Source organism: Netta rufina (genome assembly GCF_964035555.1).
Source record: "Netta rufina genome assembly, chromosome: 24".
Taxonomy (NCBI): domain Eukaryota; kingdom Metazoa; phylum Chordata; class Aves; order Anseriformes; family Anatidae; genus Netta; species Netta rufina.
In genome coordinates, this window is record NC_140148.1 from 6,951,323 (window position 1) to 6,964,837 (window position 13,515).

The 13,515-nt window shown below is 44.6% G+C and overlaps 1 pseudogene across 1 annotated transcript; it reads left to right on the top strand.

The window, feature by feature from the left end:
* Positions 1 to 904: 904 nt before the first annotated feature.
* LOC311218475 (ubiquitin carboxyl-terminal hydrolase 42-like) lies at positions 905 to 10,132 on the top strand (annotated as a pseudogene). The gene is made up of 14 exons: positions 905 to 1,133; positions 1,880 to 2,080; positions 2,665 to 2,775; positions 2,935 to 3,037; positions 3,242 to 3,309; positions 3,466 to 3,536; positions 4,068 to 4,150; positions 5,047 to 5,158; positions 5,536 to 5,676; positions 5,871 to 5,971; positions 6,435 to 6,576; positions 7,257 to 7,964; positions 8,344 to 8,432; positions 9,438 to 10,132. The product of its transcript is annotated as a ubiquitin carboxyl-terminal hydrolase 42-like (transcript).
* Positions 10,133 to 13,515: the final 3,383 nt, after the last annotated feature.

Consider the following 13,515-nt stretch of genomic DNA (forward strand, 5'->3'; position numbering starts at 1 on the left):
AACTCGTCTTTCTTGGAGAAGCAGAAGAAGCCCAGGGAGAAATAAATTTGCAAACATGCTCTTCATGCTCTCCTTTCCCAAGATTTCTCTGAGATATAGCCCATCCTCTGTGGGTTTTGAGGTATATGGTTCCCAGGAGTGAAAAGGAGGGCCAAACATCTCTCCTCTTGGATCTCAACATGCCAGGGCTTTAGTGTACTGCCACTTACGGCTCCGCTTTTTCACCTGGAAAAAGCAACCGCATGATGTAGACTGAGGAGCCCTCACAAATTAACTTGCCATCACCAAGTGACGCCCAGAAAAGGTGTATTTAAAAGCTAGGCTCATTATAGAATCACAACAAACCCCTCATGACTGGTGCAGTAGACAGTGAGGTAGAGGGCGAGCCCTGGAAAGACAGAAGAAAAGTAGCAGTGAGTTCTGGGTACCTTTGTGCAGGCGAAACAGAAAAACGCAGGCAGTGAAGTAATAGTGTTCCGTTACTAATGCCAGCAATAGATAATTGCAACAATTATCTATTAGATCATAGGTACTAATTAACAGATAATTGCGCAACTCCGGAAATCAATAAATAACTGATTCCCCTCAGAGAATGTCTTCTACATTTTTATATTAAAAAGACTCCAGAGTTGTAGTGGATTAAAATCCTACGGAAGGGAAAGAAATGGCATCAGCCACTAGTTCTGCAGAAGCGAAAAGTAATACTGATAGAGTTTAGATGGAAATTTTCACTTTGTGTGTTTAGTTTGGGGATTCTTTTTAAATCATTCATACCAGCGATTTAGTTCTTAAGGCTGTTTCTTTGAGATTAAGTGACAGGACTTCTGTTACTCTTTTCTTCTTGGAATGCTTCTTGATATTCTTACGTCAACCAGAACTTCTGTCTCTGTTGCAGATGTGAACAATGACCGTAGCTAAGAAGCCCAAATCTTCAAAGCCTAAAAAGCCCTCTTCAAGGCGGTCTGGCAAATCCAAGAAACCAAGTACTAAAATAGTGATGTCACGCACCGCCAACTGGGGCCGGATAGTGCCTGCAGAAGATTCAAGCCAAGTCTCTGTGGCCCAAGGACGTGGAGGTGCTATTTACTGTAGATCATCTGAAAAATCTAAGGCTTTTGCCCCAAGAGATCTAAGTAAGTGTGCGTTTTATCCTGCCTCCATTGTCTTCAAAGCAAAAGTAGAAAATGCAGTTCTTACTTGTTGCACTGATAGAGAAGGGGACTACTGTGAACAAAGACTTCAAAAGTGAATCCCCTAAGGCAACTGAAGTGACTGATGTTACAGAAATTAATTTTGATATATTTACAGTCAACAGAGAAATATGGGGAGCTTTTTGTAATGCACAGATTCCTCCATGTCTTTTCTGTTTTGCAAAGAAAAGTGTTTGATTGTTGCTATTCACAGCTTCCATTTTTCACAGGTTTTTTGAATGATAACATTGCTCAGGAAAAGATCTGGTATCTGTAGGGGTACCGTCATTCCTAGTTCCTAGTTTTTACGTTTTTACCGTATAATTTCAAGTCTAAGTTTGTGGTTTAAGTTATAATAAGGAAAAAAACAGTAGTTGAGTTAATCAGGTTAAAGATTATAGATGGAGAGGAACTTGGCATTAGGTGCTACAAACAGAATGGCAGTTAGCCTTGCCTTAGAAAAATTAAAATGGTTGACTAAAGTTGTTTGTTTGTTTTTTTTTTTTTTCCCAAAACATTGTGTTGACCAGCCAATTTGAATTTGGTGGTATTAAAGCTGTCTGCAATAAGTTTTTCTGGTTTGGATTGTAGCTAGCCCCTCTAGGTGCTCCTGCAGAATAGTATTTTTTTAAATACCTTTCTTAGAAACAAACAAACAAGATCTCTTTTTAAATTTAACTTTCTTGCAGTTGTTAATGATGGAATTGCTCCGCCACAGAGCCTTCTTTTTCCACCTGAGAAGATTTGTATGGATTGGCGAGAAACACAAAGTGTTGGAGTTGGCCTGTACAATCTTGGCAACGCATGTTTTCTTAATGCTACTCTACAGTGTTTGACCTACACACCCCCACTTGCCAATTACATGCTTTCTCTTGAGCACAGCCAGTCATGTGAGTACTTTCTAACAGTATTTTGAATCTGTTGGATAGCTCTGAAGGTGAAAGAACAGCAGTGATTCTGTGAGATAAGCTTATTTGCCTGATTTTACCTGTAGAAGCTGGCTTTGAGCACTGTATTAGCAGTGGGCTCCGAATAGCATATGGAGTGCAATTAATGCACCATGGTTTATTTATTTAGTTATTTGTTTGTTTGTTTGTTTATTAAAGGATCATTTATTGCTTCATGGGAATAATGAAGTGCATTGGACAGTAATGCATTTAGTAGTAATTTTAGAGAGTAATACATTTTGCAGGCTGTGGAGTTCACATTCCTGTCAGCCTTTACAACTGCGACTTTGCAGTAGTCTTTTAGATTTCTCATCACAACATGCATTTGAATACAGGCTTAGTGGATATTTTTATTCTGTAAAGTTGTGTGAAATGAAATGTTACAAGACTGTTGGGACATTGGCATCTTGGGAGAATAGAATGTAGCAAGGAGAGTGGATATTGTATCTATAGTTTAAATTGTACTTAGATGTTTGTAGTTCTGGATATTTCGCTGGACTGGGATGCTTTGTTCTTTCACTCTTCAGGTCGTGAACAAGATTTTTGCATGATGTGCACGATGGAGACTCACATTAACCAGGCCCTGCGTTGCACTGTTGATGCCATCGAGCCCACGCATGTTATCAGTAATCTCAGTCGTAAGTGGCTTCAGATGTGTTTCTTTTCGATAGCTTGTAATCTTCAAATAATTATTTGATGTGTCTAAGTGGTTTTAACACTCAAATGAAGAGAGATTTTAGAAATACAAGAATGATTTCATTTTTAAATGAGGTCAATACTATCATCTTCTTATTTAGGAATAGGACAACATTTCCATTTTGGCAGTCAAGAAGACGCACACGAGTTCTTGCGCTATACTGTTGATGCTATGCAGGAAGCGTGCTTGAACGGAAGCACCGAGTAAGCATAAACAAGTTCACTTTCATACATTCTCTAGCACCTTCTAGTCCTTTATTTACTCTCAAAAATGATCTCTAGCACCTTTTAGTGCCTTATTTACTATCAGCAACGAAAGTCTACATCATCCTTGGTTTTCATCAAACTCTTTGAAGAGTTAACTCTGTGCCTTAAATCTGCTGAGGTCTGATTATAATTTATTTCCAGATTGGACAGATCTTCTCAAGCTACCACCATCATTCATCAAATATTTGGAGGATTTCTAAGATCGAGAGGTACTTGAAAAAATACTCCTGTCCTTAGAACTGATCTGTGTCTTTTGTCGGTAGTAAAGCAGTCTGTAGTTTGTCTAAAGTAGTATCTGTCAACAACTTGAATTTGGACAGTTAGTCTCCTTCACATAATGTTAAGCATTTATATTTTGCTTCCAGTGAAGTGCTTGAATTGCAAAGCCGTTTCAGATACGTATGAGGCATTTCTTGATATCACTTTGGATATAAAGGTAAGATGTTTTCTAAATATAATTCATGATATTTAAGTACATGCATAACTTTCTAAATTAAACTTGTTTAACTTAAAAAACCAAACCACATATAATGTTAAAACGTAAGAGCTTGGTGGTGCTAAGGAAGTGGATTGGACTCTGTCCTTCCGTGGAACCCATGTAAATAGTCTCCACATTTGCATTGGGTTTAAGGGGAAAGAATTCTCTTTCTGCAAAAATTATAATGCTGTCATACTTCTTTGTTGTTCTACCTCAATATACATCTAATTGTTAGACTGATGAATTTGTCCCCAGTATTGATGACAAAGCACACTATAGATGCTGTCTAGGCAACTGGAAAAGTATTTGTTCCAAAGTCAAATGCCTTCCAGGTGAGGTCAATGCTGAGCATGCTCTTTCTGCCTCCTTCTTCACAGTGCTCCTAGTAGATCGCTTGAGTATGTTAGTAAGATTCTCTTATAAACTACTAGTATGTCTGTGGAATTCTGAATTACGGTGACTTTACGCTCTTCTTTCTCACTGCTCTAGGCGGTTTCATCTGTTAGCAGAGCTCTGGAACTCTTTGTGAAACCTGAAGAGCTGGATGGAGAGAATTGCTATAAATGTAGCGAGTAAGATTTTGACGTCAGTTTTCTATGTTGCATGACTCTGTTGGACTACCTCTAAACTTTGGATCTACTTACAAGTTTTGTGGAAGTTTATAAAAGACTTGTATTTTTGTTTCTTTGGAGGGGGGAAGTCTTGTTCATAGGCATTCCCTATGGGTTTTCAATTCTCTGGCTTGTATTTTGCCATCAGAATTCAAAAAGAGCTACTTTTGTTCTTTCTATTTATTAGCTCTCGACAGTACTTTTCTTGATGTAAACTGCCCAGTTTCCGTTGTTCTCTGGGCTAGTGGCTGATTTTCACTGCTTACACCGTAGGTCCTACCTTGGAGCGGGCAATGTGTCAAACTGAACTATTTTGTTTCAAAGGATGGCAGATGGTTTCAGTGTCTTTCCAGACAAGCTCAGTACATGAAGACTTCCTACTGTTAAATGTCTCCCTCCTGTAGAATGACCATGTGCTTCTGTTGTATTTTTGATGTTGATAGTCGACCTATGTTGGAGATTATTTGCAATTTCTAGTCCTGGGGACCAAGGCTCTCTCGTTCCACTTTCAGTATTTGTATTTCCCTTGAAAGCTGAAAGAATGTATCCAGGATTGGAGTTCAAATAGCCACTTTTGTAGACCAAGAAATGGTACCTTGCCATCCAACCTGGTAATACCCTTTCGTGAGAGATTCCTGTTCCCGCTATGCTCTGAGTTGTTGGGAAAATTTACCTTCTTCTCTGTATTAACAAACCTGACACGCAGTGCATGGGTTTATGAAAAGAAAAAAGACCAACCTATTATGCAAGTAAATATCATTCAAATAGCATAGGCATGCGTGAGACATTAAAAGGAGTTTGTTTTGGGGGCGAAAAAAGAAGATGCCTTCAAACACTTATCTCTGCTTGTTTTTAAGGTGTAAAAAGATGGTTCCTGCGTCCAAGAGATTTACCATACACCGTTCTTCCAAGGTTCTCACAATATCACTGAAAAGATTTGCAGATTTCACAGGTGGAAAGATCAACAAGGTATATTTACCACTGTAATGCAACTATATCATTGTGTAATGGGACATCCCCCAAAGCTGAAAGTTGTTAATATTTTCAGACAATAATTGTAGACTAACGACTATGGCTTATTCTTTCTCTTAATATCAATAAAGTTCCCACTTGACAAGAAGCATATGCTTTCCTCTGAGAAGGCTGATTCATCAGGAAACAGTTCTCTGCAACTTCTTGTCTTAACCATTGTTTATGGGAAGACTTATTTGTAGTGAATCAAGAAATATATTCTAGAAATATATTCTAGAAATAAATTCTAGTCTGTGTTTTTTGGAAGTGTTTTTCTCTGGCTAGTCCACGAAGTACTCTGGGATAATTTTTCTATCTTCTTGATGTCTCTTTAGGAGGTGAAATATCCGGAGTATTTGGACCTGAGAGCCTACATGTCGCAGTCAATGGGAGAACCACTGCTCTATGCCTTATATGCGGTGCTGGTACATCACGGTGTCAGCTGTCACTCAGGACACTATATATGCTATGTAAAGGTAGAAGTCAACAGCATTTCTAACAGGGTAAAGGTTGTGCTGGCAAACCAATTAAAGCATGACTAGCAGCTACTGTTTCTAGGGAAAAAGATTTCATTATATTTTTATTTGACATGTGTGTATTTTGTTCCTATCCGTGATTTCATTTGGAAAACGTGCAATTCACCTAAAGAAATCGTTGTCTTTATTTGCAGGCTGGTAATGGACTTTGGTATCAGATGAATGATGCTAAAGTAGTGCGTACTGACATTAAAAGAGTTCTTGGTCAGCAAGCTTACATACTTTTTTATATCAGGTAATAACAAATCTTAAAATGTGTTCAGAAGAGATTTACTTTCCTGTTATTGATATTTTTCTGTTTTGCAAGTGTTTTTCTTGCTATCCCAGGAGAAGATTATTATTTGTCTAATTCAGTTCTGTCTAACCTGAAATTCTCTGTGTCGTTTATTATCTTTTGTTGCTTGGCCTTAAACTGCAGCACTTGTGTAAATTGCTATCTATGTGTTATCTGTAGCTGGCTAATTTAGAGAAGGAGAGAAATGAAGGTCATCTGTGGTGTAAGAATGAATTCTTGCTCTGCAAGTGATAGTCTTAGTAGGAAGACTGTTCTCTACTTTTCAGTCTGTAGTCTTGGCGAAGCCTTCTGTAGAGAAGGCTTCCATATCGTATGAGCTGTTCCTCTAAAATGATAGGATGGGATTTAATCCAAGAGTAGGCTGAAAGAAAAACTAAACTACGATCACTGCTCTTTTCTGAAGGCGCTATGATTTGACACTTGGAGAACGTGCGTTTTACTTGCCAGCACCATCTTATCCCTGTTCATTCCCTCCTGGTCAGCAGGGGGCTAATAGTAAGCAGGCTGGATTTATGGGACCACGACTTCTTCCTCATATGATTAAGGTAATTCAGGGAAGCGGGAGGGCAGATAATGGCACCAAACTGCTAGTGGGTTTGGGGTTTGGTGTGGGGTTTTTTGTTTGGTTTTTGGCATCTTAGTTTTGTTTTCCTTCCCACGCTGCAGCTTTCTTCACAGCCCTCATGCTACAGCCAGAGTCATTCAAACAGTGGTTACTGCTAAATTGTGCAGCCATGCGACTCCATTACTTTATAGCTCCAAGACAGCTTTCTAAAGCACAGAGAGCTACGCTCTTTGACTATTTAAGCAGAGTGTACTAATCCTCAAATCATTTAAAAGAGGACTTGTTTTTCCTATCCTCGTCACTTTAGCTAAGACAGGGAAAACTAAATGTCTTATTCCTGAGCACCAGAACAATTACTTCAGGCTTTTCAGGGTATGTTTAAAGGGGAAAATAAATATATTTGGGAATAGCAGCAGGTAATGTTAAGTTGCTTGGCTGGTTTTCAAAGATGATGTTAATTTGATACCAATCTGCAGTAAACCAAAAGCAGGAATTGAATACGCTTATTGGACTTGCATTTATCCTTAAAGGGCAGTGTGTTTTTCTTTTTAGGTGTTAAGACCATTTGTAGAAACACTCAGTAGGAGAGTTTTGTGTTTGAAAATGTTACATGCAGTGTTTGCGTTAATCCATCTTGCAATTTCTTCTTTTTAAATACAGAATTCAAGCCGTTTAAATGGAAATGGATCCATAAAAGAGGACGCAAAGACCACTGGTGTCACCCTAAAAAGGCCATCTTCAGCACCACCAATGGCCTGTGTTCAAAACCAGGCAATTACCAGGCCTTCAATGACTGATACGTCAAGAAAACAGAAGATCACCATCAGTATTCACAATAAATTGCCTGCTCGTCAGACTGTGTCACAGCCTGACTTTCTTAGCAGTGCTGTGGAGGATGAAGATCTCTACCAGGCTGTTCCTTCATCCACAATTACAAATTTGGTAATGCAAATGAAGCAAATGCAAACAAACAAAAAAGTTTCTGATGAAATTTTTGTGGAGCCAACAGGGAATGAAAATCCTAAACTCAGCTCTGATAACACAGTCCCTTATGGTGCAGAATCTTCAGGAAAATCTGAGGAGGAGTCAAAGGGCTTATTTCAAAGGAATTTGAAATGCAATGCGATGTCCTCTAATGGAATTTTGGTTGGAAAGGTAGTCCGTACATTGCAGCATTCCAATTCTTCCTGTCAGAATGCTGACAAAGGAAGATCCCAGCATGAGCTGCCAAAAAGAGATTCACTAAATGGTGCTATTAGGTTAGTTAATGAATCTAAAGAAAACGGACTGAAACTTGATGATTCCACTTGCCGAGTTGAACCTGTTAAACCTTCTGAGATGTTCTTTTCTAAAACAAATGGATTGCTTGAAACATAGATTTGCTCCATCGAGAATTTCTCACCTACGATGTATTCGGGAGTGTTTATTGTGTTCCTAATTCAGGTGAAATACTGAGAAAACACAGCACACATGTGATCACAAGACTTTGTGGTATTATCCCCTTAGAATTTGCAGACCTGAGCTTACATTAGAACTTGTCAACTTAAGCTCAGCTGAGATAAAAATTCCTAAGTTTCATAAAGTAGATTTTGGGGGGTGAGTCGGGGTTATCTTTGAAGTGTAGATAATGCATACAACTCACAGCGGTCTTGCTTACCATTTAATGGAGAAATTCTGACAAGACTAGTCCTCAGTACTACTACAAATAGTATTTTTTTGTCTGCTGACTTGTGCGTTTTAATTGCAGATGCCTGGAGCTATGCCTTCAGTCAATCGAGAAGTCATCACGGAGTCCTTCACAGCCAGCCAGCTGAACAGCTTGTCAGAGGAAATGAGGTAAAATGAGCACAGTCTGATTAAGACAAGACTTTATGGAAGTTCGTTACAGTTTTATCTGTCTACTAATAGTATTTAATGGAAGGATTTAAATTAGTACAATTCCATACTGTGTGTCCAGTGTCACGAACAGAACTAATGATCAGCACTGAGCATATCACTCTGATGCAGGTTGGTGCCTCAAGGAGAACTTGTGTTCCTTTATAGAATGTTTTTCCATTTTTCTCCACTGTCTGGAGAAACACTGGCTGTTCCCCGCTCGCCCCTATGCCTTTTTTCTCAGAGCATCAGGTGGAAGGAGACAGATGCGTTTGCTTTTTTAGTGCAATGGCTTCAGAAGCAAGAGGGGAAAAAGCACTTTCTCTGGGAGCTGAAGAAGGTGTCCTAATCACAGGAGAGGTTTCTAAATGGCATATCTTTGCGAGCGTTCCTGTAGTCCGGAGGTTTTTGTTTGTTTGTTTGCCTTTGGAAGGTTTTACTCTTAATATTCACGTCCTTCAGCAGAAGTGAGAAATGGGTTTTTATTTTATGCAGTGTTGCGGAACCTCCGAAATCTCCTGGGAATGATGAATACCTCACCCAGTACCAATGTGATGACCGTGGAGACAAGGAGAAAGCAAGAAGATCAAAAGAACGTGACCTCATTTCAAAAGAAAATGTTTTGTATGGCAAAGAGTCTTGTGAGCCTGGTGAGAAATTGCGGCAAACTTCCTCTCTCAAGTCTGACACTGAATGTAGCTCTAACAATCTTTCTTCCTTAGCTATTGCAGATAGACGCCAAGATACAAAGGACAAGACTAAAACCACTGACAAAGAGCATTACCGAAGAAAGAGGGAACATGCTCCTAGTGAAGAGAAGGAGAGTCAAAAAGCAGGTCCTTCCAGCAAGAGGAGGTGTTCTCAGAGTGTGGAATTTGTTGAGCAAAAGAGTCACAAGCAGGAGTACTGGGAGGGAAGCAGGTACAGATCTTTCCCTCGTGAAAGAAACAGCCCTGAGAATGGCAGAAGAGCAGTCAAATATTCAAAGTACGGATCTGGCAGCGGAGGAAGATCAGAACAAGGTAGCAATAGGTACTACCGATCCAAAGGGGAAAGAAGTTGGAGCAGAGAAAGATACTATCGAGACGAAGCACGGAGATGGGAAAGATGTAGCTATTACAAGGATTACTATTCACCTCATGCGACAGGAGACAGTAGAGAGAGAAAGTTCTCTCACGGCGATTCAGCCTTTGACAGATTGACTGCAACTTACTACAGCAGGTCACATAAGCATTATCATTACAAAAGCGGATGGCCTCACGGTTCCCTCTTGAGAGAGGAAGATGTACGTCGCTTTAGCACACCCCGAGCAGACTTGCATCGTTGCTCGGTACCTCAGCAACATTCCAGAAGACATTCTCGTGAAAGACATGCGCTTCCACCTGTGTCAGCTCATTTGGAGAACTGTCGCCAGAAAAATGAAACAGAAGGAAACAGAAAAAGAAAATATACCCGTGCAGAAGGTAGTGGAAGTGAAGTAGAAAGGAAAGACAGAAAGATAGAAAAGGAGCTTTTAGGTGGTGAAAAAAATGCAAAAATATCACAAGTTCTGGAAGAAAAAGAAGTCTAAGGATAAACATGGAGAGAAGGATTCCAAGTAAGCAAGGATTCCAGCATACTCCGCATTTTTTATCCTAAGTCTTTTCTGGGTGCTTCTCATGTCTTCCTTTTTTTTTTTTTTTTTTTTTTTTTTTTTTTTCTGGTAGTTTCTAAGTTATTTAGATAGCATCAGCTGGCTGGGGATCACGTTGTTAGGTTGATCAGTGAAGACAGGAAAGCTCTTGCTGAATTGTGTCAGAGCACTAGCTTTGGACCACATAGTTTGAATCACATCCGTACACCATTCCAGATTAGGTTAAAAGATTTTTTCTGCTTGCACATATTCCAGAGCTAGCCGTTGTTAATGATCTGTGTACAAACCAGGACCTATGGTCCTTCAATCTGACGGCTTAAGTTTGCTGCATCTAAAGTAAGTTGCGTGTGCACAAAGCACCACAAAATAGCTGACATGCTGCAAATCATCACCTGTGGTAAAATAAATCAAGTTTCATATAGGCAACAAGTGCCACATCTTTTTTTCCCTTTTTAACTTGCATGTTTCTTTCAGGCTTCATGATTTGTGTTTCTGTGCGCTCCACTTCGACAATGCCAATCGCAAGCGTAAGAAAAAGAAGAAAAAGGAGAAGAAAAAGAAGAAAAAGGAGAAACACCAGGAAAGCGAAAGGCTCCTTGGAACACTTAGATCCTCGTTTCCAGAAGATAACGCGGGAGAAGAAGGAAGAATCCCATCCTCCAGATGGCTCTTCATGTCAGTAATGCAGAAGTGAGAGCAGTAAACAACCTTACAAGGAAGGGAAGACTTCCAGTGCAGGCGAAAGCAAGAAATACTGCTCCATCGCATCCAACGACTATACTAAAGGTAAGCGGCCGCAGCGTGTGTGAGGAATTCCTTTTATATTAATCTCGAGATTATTTCAAACAGTCTTGAAGTGCTTGATGACTTAACAGTCTGCAGATTTATTATCAAATCAAAAAAAAACCCCACTTGGTAGACTATTTTTTTCCCAGTTTTGAATGACCACTAGGAAAGAAGGCCTGAAATAAAGAGGTTAAAGGCAAATGGATTTCATTTTGTTTGATGATGAAGTGGCAAACAAGATGAAGAGTTGCAAGCTCCCTTCTTAAATTCAGTCCAGCCAAGTAGGAAAAGTAAATGTGGACAGCTGTATCTTGGCAAAGAAGATAGTAGGGAGCAAGGAGGTTTAGCAGTCAAGATGGAAGGTGATGCCATGAGGCTTAGAGGCTTGTAATGTTCTAATGAACATGGCCAAGTCTTGCGCTGGGCAGCCTGCTTGGGTCCAAAGCCTGCAGTCCTCCCCAAGATGTCGGCGAGGGGCTGGTGAGCCGTTGGGATGGAACCCCCGTTGCCCGGGTTCCCCAAGCAACCGCCCCACTCTCCAGCCACCATGGCAGGTCCAGGAGCCAGCTCCCGCTCCTCCCGGGGCTGCGGCCCTGCTGGCGAGCCCAGCGCCCCAGAGCTCAGCCCAGCGGCCTTTTTCCCACAGAGGGTTTCCCCAGACGGCTTCCGCAGCTTGCGCAGACGCAAAACTCCCCCTTCGTCGTCCCAGCCGTGCCGCCAACGGTGGCTGCCTGGCTGCTGCCCTCCCTCCCCGGAGCGACGGCACTGCCCTTGCAGCCCCCGCAGGTACCCACCCTCCCCTCCGCGCTGCCCCAGGCCACCGTCTGGCACGTGGTGCCAGGGGTCCAAGGGCAGGTGCTGCAGCTCCCCGCCGGGGTGCAGCTCCCTGCTGTGGGGCAGCTCCCCGCCGTGGGGCACCAGCTGCAGCTTGGGCAGCTCCCCGCTGTGGGGCAAAACCTGCAGCTGGTGCAGCTCCCCGCTGTGGGGCAAAACCTGCAGCTGGTGCAGCTCCCAACCATGGGGCACCAGCTGCAGCTGGTGCAGCTCCCCGCCGGGGGGCAGCTCCCCCACACCGCTCCTCCCTGTGCCCCCGTCCATCAGTGGGGACGGCCCATGGTGACGGGGACACTGGTACCCTACCATGCGCTGGGGCTGGGGCCCAGGGCCGTGCTCCATGGGGAGCTCCTGCACCCCGCAGGCACCTGCCTGTTGCAGGCCCCCGCCCAGCGCAACCCCCCGCCACCCCTCGTCCCGGGGCCTCCGCTGCGGGGGCAGGCGTTCCCCACGCCCCGCACCCTGAGCAGCAGCCGGGGGCAGCTGCCGGAGCCCTGCTTGCACGCCGTGGGGCTCAGCAAGGACCAGGGGACCCCGCTGCCCGGCCCCACTGCCCCCAAGCCTGCCCAGGCTCCAAGGACCGCCAGCACCCAGACGGCGACGCCTGACGGTGAGTTTGGGGCTGGCACAGCCGGCCACTGGGCGCCCCACACCCAGGGGCCATGGGAAAGCTGACATCGCCCGTCTTGGGGGATTTTCTTGCTTCGTCCTCAGCGGTGACAGCCCCGCAGGTGCCTGAGGAGCCCCCGCAGCTGCCCAAGCTGGGCCCTGATGCCTTTGCCGAGGCCTTTCCAGAGCTGGCAGGGGACAGCCAGCAGCTGCAGCACATGCAGGATGAGCTCCTGGCTGACCTGGACATCCCCATCCCCGGCATGGAGGAGCTGCTCAGCTGGCTCGATGCCGTGGAGCCCCAGGACGCCTTCCCCGATTTGCCCAGCAGTCCTGCCCTCAGCCGCTTCCTCTCGCAGCTGCCCGACCTCTGCGAGGACATCGAGGAGCCGAGCACGCAGGGACTGGAAGCCACAGGAGCCCTCGGTGAGGTCCCCTCAACCCCTGGGCTGTGCCCCGAGAAGCTTGAGGGTGGGCTGTCTCTGCAGTCCCCCGTCATGCCAGCAGTGAGCCCCCCGCTCAGCCCTGCAGCCAGTCCCCTGCCCAGTGCGCTTAGGAGCCCCCTACCCAGTCCACCCCTGAGTCCCCCCAGGAGCCTCCCTGACACCCAGCTCCTCAGTGCCCTTAGTAGACCCCTGCCCCAAACCCCCAGCGTTCCCTCAAGACCCGCTCCAACCCCAAGGTCCCCAGTGCCCTTAGTAGACCCCAGCCCCAACCCCCCCAGCGTTCCCTCAAGACCCGCCCCAACCCCAAGGTCCCCAGTGCCCTTAGTAGACCCCAGCCCAAATCCCCCCCGAGTTCTCCCAAGAAACGCCCCAACCCCAAGGGCCGCAGTGACCATGGGAGACCCCTGCCCAAACGCCCCCTGGGTCCCCTCAAGAGCCCCCCGCCTGCCCCTGCGTCCACCGGCACCAAGCGGGGGGCCAAGCGCCCTGCGCCCAGCAGCACCCCCGGGACAGCGCAGAGCTGCCAGCACAGGAGGCAGACAACAGAGAACCCCCCCGGCAAGGAGAGGAAGACGCTGCTGGGCCAGGCTGGCCAAGGCCGCAAGAGACCGTGCCAGGGGAAGACGGGTGGCAGCAGCACGGTGGCTGGCAGCAGCAGGGAAGCAGGCAGCAGCGGGCAGCAGCTGGCGATCAACAGCACCACGGCACCCAGCAAGAGAGCGCGAAGCCCGGGGGC